The 8,710-nt window shown below is 38.8% G+C and overlaps 1 pseudogene; it reads right to left on the reverse strand.

Moving 5' to 3' along the window:
- Nucleotides 1-402: 402 nt before the first annotated feature.
- On the reverse strand, nucleotides 403-6,875 carry LOC115501786 (annotated as a pseudogene).
- Nucleotides 6,876-8,710: the final 1,835 nt, after the last annotated feature.

Genomic DNA, 8,710 nt, shown 5'->3' on the forward strand with positions numbered 1-8,710 from the left:
CAGTTTCTTTTACAAAATAAAACTCTTCCCATTAAGGCTCATTACAGCATTAAATGTGTGACCAATATCATTCGTAACCTTGGAGAATTTGAAGTTAATTGAACCTACATTGAAAGAAACAATATTTGAAAAATACATACATCAAAAAATAAAAAGTACAAATTTTCCAAAAAAAAATTTCAATTTACACATTTCAAATAGGAGATATAGGACTATGTACTGTGTTCCTTTCTGCCCTATCTCAGACCTAAATTCTATGATCACTAACAGACCTTTTCAAATGAAGTGGAGAATCTGCCTCAGGCTTCACTGGGGGCAAGAGCAATGACTAGTCTTGGCACTAGAATGTGCAGTGGCCACAGATGTAGAGGCAGGCCTGGCTGAAATTCTGGCTCAGACTTTCTATTCTTCATCTTGCAAAGCCTGCTCATATTGACATGGGAAAGAATTTGTGTCAGTCCCATGAATCCTGGCCAGAAACTCGAGGACTTTGACCTTGGTGGTTTCGTTGTGGGCTCTTAGGCCCCAGAGGAATTCAAATTGTGTAGGATCACTATAGAAACACCTATTGTTATTCCTGGTACTTTTCCTTCATGACATCTTCAGTGATGAGCTTCCTGGGCTCCCTAAAGACAAAGTACTTCCTTCCAGAATACATCCATATCAAATTAAAAACTTCCTAGATTTTCTTCAGTGGCACAGTTGCCCTTCACAAAGATCATACCCAGGATAAGTACCAGGATGCTGGGCTTGGGCATGCCCTGTTCACCATTAGGAACCACATCATATATGAGGCCCAGTTTGATAAGAAGGTGGTCATAGGAGAAGTTGATGGGATCCACTTTCTTCACAGCAAGGCCAAAGATCACCTCCATGTGCTCAGAGGCTCCCGGGAGGATCTCGGTGAAGCGGTCTTCATACTCTTTGATGATAATCTTCAATGTATCTGCCTTTGTCATTGGTTCTTTCATTTGATACCTGGGTATCATTCTCATCTATGGTGCATTCTTGGCGGCTGGCCCAGACTGTGAAGCGCTATCTTAGTTCTTCTTGGTTATTGGATCCCACTCCTGATTTGCTTGATGAGGTGGCTGTGGTGGCATTGGAAGATGAGCAGAAAGTCTGAGGATTCTCAGGAGTCCTAGTTACACTAATATCAGGAGCTTCCTGCAAATTGTGAAGCTTTCGAGGATGGGAAGAAAGACTGGTCTCCTCCAGAGCCATGGAGACCTGTGCATCTTGCAGGCCCTGGTCTCACTTCGTGTCTGAGTGGGTAGATCATGTAAACATTGTGGATTCTTATGGGGTAGAGGTATGTCACTTGTGGATGGCAGTGGGCAGGAGTGTGGATGGGAAGGTGGGCAATGAGGAATCACTGCCAAATGTTGGTAATGGTGCAGAGAAATGATCCACCCATAAACTGCTGGTGGTGATGTAAAATGGTATGGCAACTGCTTTTTTATTATCAGTCATATCCGTGAAGAAGATGTCTTCTTGAGACTGAGTCAACGTAGCTTGAATTTCTGGAATCTGACAGATGTAAATTTTCTTAGGGATATGAAAATATCCTAGAAGGCTCAGTTCTGTCATGTATAAGATGAACTTAGACTTCTTCAACTTTGAGGCATTCAAGAGCATAAAAGATAGATCTCTGGTTTATTAGAAAAGGATAGAAGTCAGGAACAGCCACGTGGAAGAGATGCATAGGGTGACGCAGGGGGAAAGGGCATGGAGCTTACATGCCCTCTCCAGGTATGCCACACTCCCAAATCCCCACATGTTCCCCAGCCTGGAAATTGTGCATTATTATTTTTAAAACAAGCATTTTTCATTCCACTTCTGTTCCTTTCCATTTGCTAATCCAATTTTCTATGATAAAGAAGGTACTTATGCATCCTTAAACTGGTGGTCTTCTTTGCTCTTGGTGGCCTGCTTGGAACCAGTCTCTGTACCTATTCTATACACACACACACACACACACACACACACACACATATATATATATACACACACACACACATACACACACACACACACACATATATATATATATACATACACACATATATATGTATATATATATGAAAGCGTATGCATTTTATTTTATTGTTTTAGCTTGGTTTTTTTAAAAAATATAATTTATTATCAAATTGGCTAACATACAGGGTATAAAGCATGCTCTTGGGTTTGGGGTAGATTCCCATGGTTCATTGCTTAAATACAACACCCAGTGTTCATCCCAACAAGTGCTCTCATCAATGCCCATCACCTATTTCCCCCTCTCCCCCACCGCCCATCAACCATCAGTTTGTCCTCTGTATTTAAGAGTTTCTTATGGTTTGCCTCCCTCCCTCCCTCTGTGTAACTATTTTTCCCTTCCCTTCCCCCATGGTCTTCTGTTAAGTTTCTCAAAGTCCACATGAGTGAAAACATATATATGTCTTTGTCTGACTGACTTATTTCACTTGGCATAATACCTTCCAGTTCCCTCCACATTGATGCAAATGGCAGGATTTCATTCTTTCTCATGGCCAAGTAGTATTCCATTGTATATATAAACCACATCTTCTTTATCCATTCATCAGCTAATGGACATTTAGGCTCTTTCGATAATTTGGCTATTGTTGAAAGTACTGTTGTAAACATTGGGGTACATGTTCTGTAGTCATATTTTTAGATGTTTGATCTTGAACCTAAAGAAATTAGAACACAGAAGCATGTCAAAACAGTGCTTCTCATCACCTTCCTTCTTCCAGTATCACTAGAGAGGTTCAAAGCATGTTCGATTTGTACCTGTTAGCCCATCAATGCTTTCTCTGAGAGATGAGAAGCAATAATTCAAGGTCATCTACATGTTACCAGCAAACACTCTGGATCTGCTTAAATCCTGTGAGGAGAGAGGGCTGCATGGAATGCTACCTAATGGGGTTTTGGAGTGATGGAGGTCCAGAGTCAATGGCTAAGAAAGAATTCCTGAGACATATTTGGTCCAAAACAGGTGACTTTATTAAAGCACTGGAACAGGACCTGTGGGCAGAAAGAGCTGCACTGGAGTTGTGAAGAATGACTGGTTATATACTATGGAAGGAGATAAATTCAAGTTTCTTAAAGAGATTTCCACGTGCTAAAGAAGACTCCCAGATTTCTGGAGGTCTAGCTATTGTCAAGCTAAAATTTTCCCTCTAGCAAAGCATTATCATTAAGACAGTAGGGAGTTCCTGGAGATTAGGCCACTGATGAGATACTTGTAAACTGATGGAGACCATCAGTTTAACCATTTGTTTTCTGCCCTTTCCTTTGTTCTTGGGCAGCCAGGAGTGCCTGAGGAATTTCACACAGATCCCACCTGGGAGTGAGGGGATGATGGTTTGCTAGCTTGTGCTTTGCCCTCAGTTTGCCTTATGGTTCCTTATCACTACCTACACCTATGTCAGGTCCTATTGATCTTTGCAGAACTGCAAACCCATGGAAGGCTGCCCTGCACATATTTCTCTCAGCCCCATATCTGGGTATCAGGAAAAATGAGCAAGTTAGACAAACTCAAACTTCCAGTCGCCAGCCCAGGATTCTGCTCCTGACATTGGTACCAAGGGAACTGGTTCCTTCCTTAATTTGTCAAGTCATTATACCACAGCTAGCTTTAGTTGCAGGGGATAAAAGGGCAGGTAAAACCAGATGCAGTCCCTACTCTCATGTGGCTTATAGTCTAGTAGAAAAGAATTGAAATCAAATAATTACAAAAATAATTGTATACTTACAGCCTGATTGAGTACAGTGATATGAGGGTGAGGAGCTAAAGAGTTTATCCTGGTTGCTGGAGCAGGTAAGCCTTCCCTGAGCAATAATGTCTATGCTAAGTTAATTTGGGAATGGGGCATTGTAATGTGGAGGAAGGATGATCTTGGGAAGGAGGAGAGCATATATAAAGGCACTGTGGTTAGAGGGAGCAAGGTGATTGAGGATCTGAGAGAAAACAGCATGGTTGGAGTGTAGAGGGTCAGACAGGGATGGTGTGATGTGAACCTAGAGATGCAGATAGGGGCCAGACCATATCAAGGTCTTGGAATTTGGGGTTTTATTACAAGAGCAATGGGAGGTCATGAAAGGATTTAAGCAAGGGGCTAGTGTGGAGAAAGCACCTTGGAATGGGGTAACATGCCTCAAAGACTCTAGATTCTCTGTGAGTTTAGCCTCCATAAATATTCTAACCTTTTTCTTTCTTTTTCATATTATCTATGTGCAGTGTTAATGAACAAATACCAACCTAGTGAAGTTAAAGACCTATTTGGATTTATTCACCAATTCATGAATCAGGCAACATTCCATTTAACAAACAGAAGGGTGCTCCCAGAAGCACCTAAAAATGGAAGTCTTCTATAGGCAGAAATGGGGCAGGACAAGAAAGTTACTAACAAAAGAAAAGACAGAATTGTTTCAGGCAAGGTCACCTTCCCTTAGGGGAAAGCGTAGGAGGTCTTATCAAGCAGATTATCTCCCAAATGCTGATCAGGAAATTCCACACTGATTGGTTTCAAATTCCACTCCTGGGACAGGCTGAAACTGCAATTAAGTTAGGTATGAAGGTGGGGTTTAGCAAGTGACTCCATTTTGGGGGTGTTTCTGCTTAACAATAGTCAAATCTATTTTTATTTTCAAGTAAATGATGATGAATCTTTGAATATATAAAGATAAATAATTGCCAAAGGGAGACCAAAAATGTACTATTACTGAGAAAACAGAAAAATTTATTGAATTATTTCTCTAATGAAAATTTCTACTATACTATTTGCCTTGATCATTCTGAAATTTTGTCCCTTTTAAGATGACAGATTGTATTCTTTTAGTGCCTACTCTATAAAACACTAATTTGTTTTTATCATGTTTAAACTACTTTTATACTCAAGGAGTACCCCAATCTCTTTCATGTTCAGACAATCCAAATCCTTACTTACTTATTTATTTATTATTTTTAGTATTGCCTCCTCCCAGCCTTTATACATCTGGATCAGAAATGCCAGTTTCTTTGAGGATATTACCCTGCAAGTCCATTCATCCCTACTTAGTCAAGTCTTCAAAGAAATGGAATAACATAGCCAAATATTTACTTACTCACACTTCTCTTACATCTGTCTTTTTTTTTAAATTTAAATCCAGGTTAGTTAACATATAGCGTAGTAATGATTTCAGGAATATAATTTAGTGACTCATCACTTACATGTAACACCCAGTGCTGAGTTTAACAAGTGCCCTCCTTAATGTCCATCACCCATTTAGCCCATCCCCCCATCCAACACCCTGCCAGCAACCCTCAGTTTGTTCTTTGTATTTAAGAGTCTCTTATGGTTTGTTTCCCTCTCTGTTTTTTATCTTAATTTTGCTTCCCTTCTGCTATATTCTTCTGTTTTGTTTCTTAAATTCCACATTTGAGTGAAATCACATATTTGTCTTTCTCTGACTTATTTCGCTTAGCATAATACACTCTAGTTCCATCCACATTGTTGTAAATGGCAAGATTTCATTCTTTTTAGTGGCTGAGTAATATTCCAGTGTGTGTGTGTGTGTGTGTGTGTGTGTGTGTGTGTGTGTACATACACCATATATTCTTTATCCATTCATCAGTTGATGGACATTTGGGCTCTTTCCATACTTTGCTATTGTTGACAGTACTGCTGTAAACATTGGGGTGCATGTGCCCCTTCAAATCAGCACATGTGTATCCTTTGGATAAATACCTAGTGGTGCTATTGTCGGGTCATAGGGTAGTTCTATTTTTAACTTTTAAGGAATCTCCATACTGTTTTCCAGAGTGGCTGCACCAGTTTGCATTGCCACCAGTAGTGCAAAAGGGTCCCTCATTCTCCACATCTTCACCAACATCTGTTGTTGCCTGAGTTGTTAATTTTAGCCATTCTGACAGGTGTGAAGTGGTATCTCATTGTGGTTTTGACTTGTATTTCCCTGATAATGACTGATGTTGAGCATCTTTTCTGTGTTTGTTAGCCATCTGAATGTATTCTTTGGAAAAATGCCTATGTCTTTTACCCATTTCTCTACTGGATTATTTTTTTGGGGGGTGTTGAGTTTGATAAGTTCTTTATAGATTTTGGATACTAAACCCTTTATCTGATATGTCATTTGCAAATATCTTCTCCCATTCCATCAGTTGCCTTTTAGTTTTGCTGATTGTCAAAGATTAGTTAGCCATATATTTGTGTGTCCGTTTCTGGGTTCTCTTTTCTGTTTCATTGATCTAATTGTCTGTTTTTGTGCCAGTACCATACTGTCTTGTTTATAGCTTTGTAATACATATTGAAGTCCAGAATTGTGGTGCTTCCAGCTTTGGTTTTCTTTTTCAGGATTGCTTTGGCTATTTGGGGTCTTTTCTGGTTCCATACAGATTTTAGAATTGTTTGTTTTAGCTCTGCGAAGAATGCTGGTGTTATTTTGATAGATAGGGATTGCATTGAATATGTAGATTGCTTTGGGTAGTATTGACATTTTAACAATAGTTGTTCTTCCAATCTAAGAGTTTGGAATGTTTTTCCATTTTTTTGTGTCTTCTTCAATTTCTTTCATAAGCTTTCTATAGTTTTCAGTGTTTAGATTTTTCACCTCTTTAGTTAGGTTTATTCCTGGTATTTTATGGTTTTTGGTGCAATTGTAAATGGGATCAATTCCTTGTTTTCTCTTTCATTTGCTTCATTATTGGTGTATGGAAAGCCAACTGATTTCTGTACATTGATTTTATATACTGTGACTTGGCTGAATTCTGGTATCTGTTCTAGCAGGTTTTTTTTGGTGGAATCTTTTAGGTTATCCACATAGAGCAACATATCATCCACGAAGAGTATAAGTTTGACTTCTTCCTTGTACATTTTGGTGCCTTTTATTTCTTTTTGTTGTATGATTGCTGAGGCTAAGACTTTCAACCCTATGTTAAATAGCAGTGGACAGTGATAAGAGTGGACATCCCTGGTGTGTTCCTGACCTTAGGGGGAAAGCTCTCAGTTTTTCCCCATTGAGGATATTAGCTATGGGTCTTCATATATGAGATGTTGAGGTATGTTGGGGTATGTTGAGGTATGTTCCTTCTATCCTTACTTTCTTGAGGGTTTTTATCAAGAAAGGTGCTGTATTTTGTCAAATTCCTTTTCTACATCTGTTGAGAGGATCATGTAGTTCTGATCTTTTCTTTTATTAATATGATATATCATACTGATTGATTTGTGGATATTGAACGAGGTCTGCATCCCAGGAATAAATCCCACTTGATTGTGGTGAATAATTCTTTTAATATGTTGTTGGATCCAGTTTGCTAGTATCTTGTTTAGAATTTTTTCATCCAGGGGCGCCTGGGTGGCTCAGTCGGTTGAGTGTCCAACTTCGGCTCAGGTCATGATCTCGCAGTCTGTGAGTTCAAGCCCCACATCGGGCTCTGTGAGGACAGCTTGGAGCTCGGAGTTCAGAGCCTGGAGCCTGCTTCGGATTCTGTGTCTCTCCCTCTCTCTCTCCATCCCTCCCCCACTCATGCTCTCTCTCTCTGTCAAAAATAAATAAACATTAAAAAAATTTTTTTAAAAGAATTTTTTTCATCCATGTTCATCAGGGAAATTGGTCTGTAGTTCTTTTTAGTGAGATATTTGTCTGATTTTGGAATCAAGGTAATGCTGGCTTTATAGAATGAGTCTGGAAGTTGTTCTTTCATTTCTGTTTTTTGGAACAGCTTCAAAAAGAGTGGGTGTTAACTCTTCTTTAAATGTTTGGTAGCACTCCCCTGGAAAGCCATCCGTCCCTGGACTCTTGTTTTTTTTGGGAGATTTTTGTTTACTGATTCAATTTCTTTACGGGTTATGGGTCTGTTCAAATTTTCCATTTCTTTTCTATTTCTATTTCTTTCTGATTCATTTTTGGTATTTTATATGTTTCTAGGAATTTGTCCATTTCTTCCAGATTGCCCAATTTGTTGGCATATAATTGCTCATAATAGTCTTTTACTATTATTAGTATTTCTGCAGTGTTGGTTGTGATCTCTCCTCTTTCATTCATAATTTTAGTTGGGTCCTTTCCTTTTTTGTTTTGTTCAGTCTGACTAGGGGTTTATCAGTTTTGTTAATTCTTTCAAAGAACCAGTTCCCGTTTTTTTTTGATCTGTTCTATTATTTTTTGTTTTGTTTTGTTTTGTTTTCTGATATCATTGATTTCTGCTCTAATTTTTATTATTTCCCTTCTTCTGCTGGTTTTGGGCTTTATTTACTGTTCTTTTTCCAGCTCTCTTAGGTGTAAGATTAGGTTGTGTATTTGAGACCTTTCTTCCTTCTTTAGGAAAGCCTGGATTGCTGTTTACTTCCTTCTTATGACCACCTATGTGGCATTCCAGAGGTTCCGGGCTGTTGTGTTTTCATTTTTATTGACTTCTATGTTCTTTTTAATTTCCTTTTTAATTTCTTGGTTAACCCATTCATTCTTTAGTAGGATGTTCTTTAATCTCCAAGTATTCATAGTCTTTCCAAATTTTTTCTTGTGGTTGATTTCGAGTTTCATAACATTGTGGTCTGAAAATATGCAAGGTGTGATCTCGACCTTTTTGTACTTGTTGAAGGCTGATTTGTGACCCAGTATGTGATCTATTCTGGAGAATGTCCTATGTACACTCGAGGAGAATGTGTATTCTTTTGCTGTAGGATGAAATGTTCTGAATATATCTGTTAAG

The sequence above is a fragment of the Lynx canadensis genome, chromosome A2 (genome assembly GCF_007474595.2).
Source record: "Lynx canadensis isolate LIC74 chromosome A2, mLynCan4.pri.v2, whole genome shotgun sequence".
NCBI lineage: Eukaryota > Metazoa > Chordata > Mammalia > Carnivora > Felidae > Lynx > Lynx canadensis.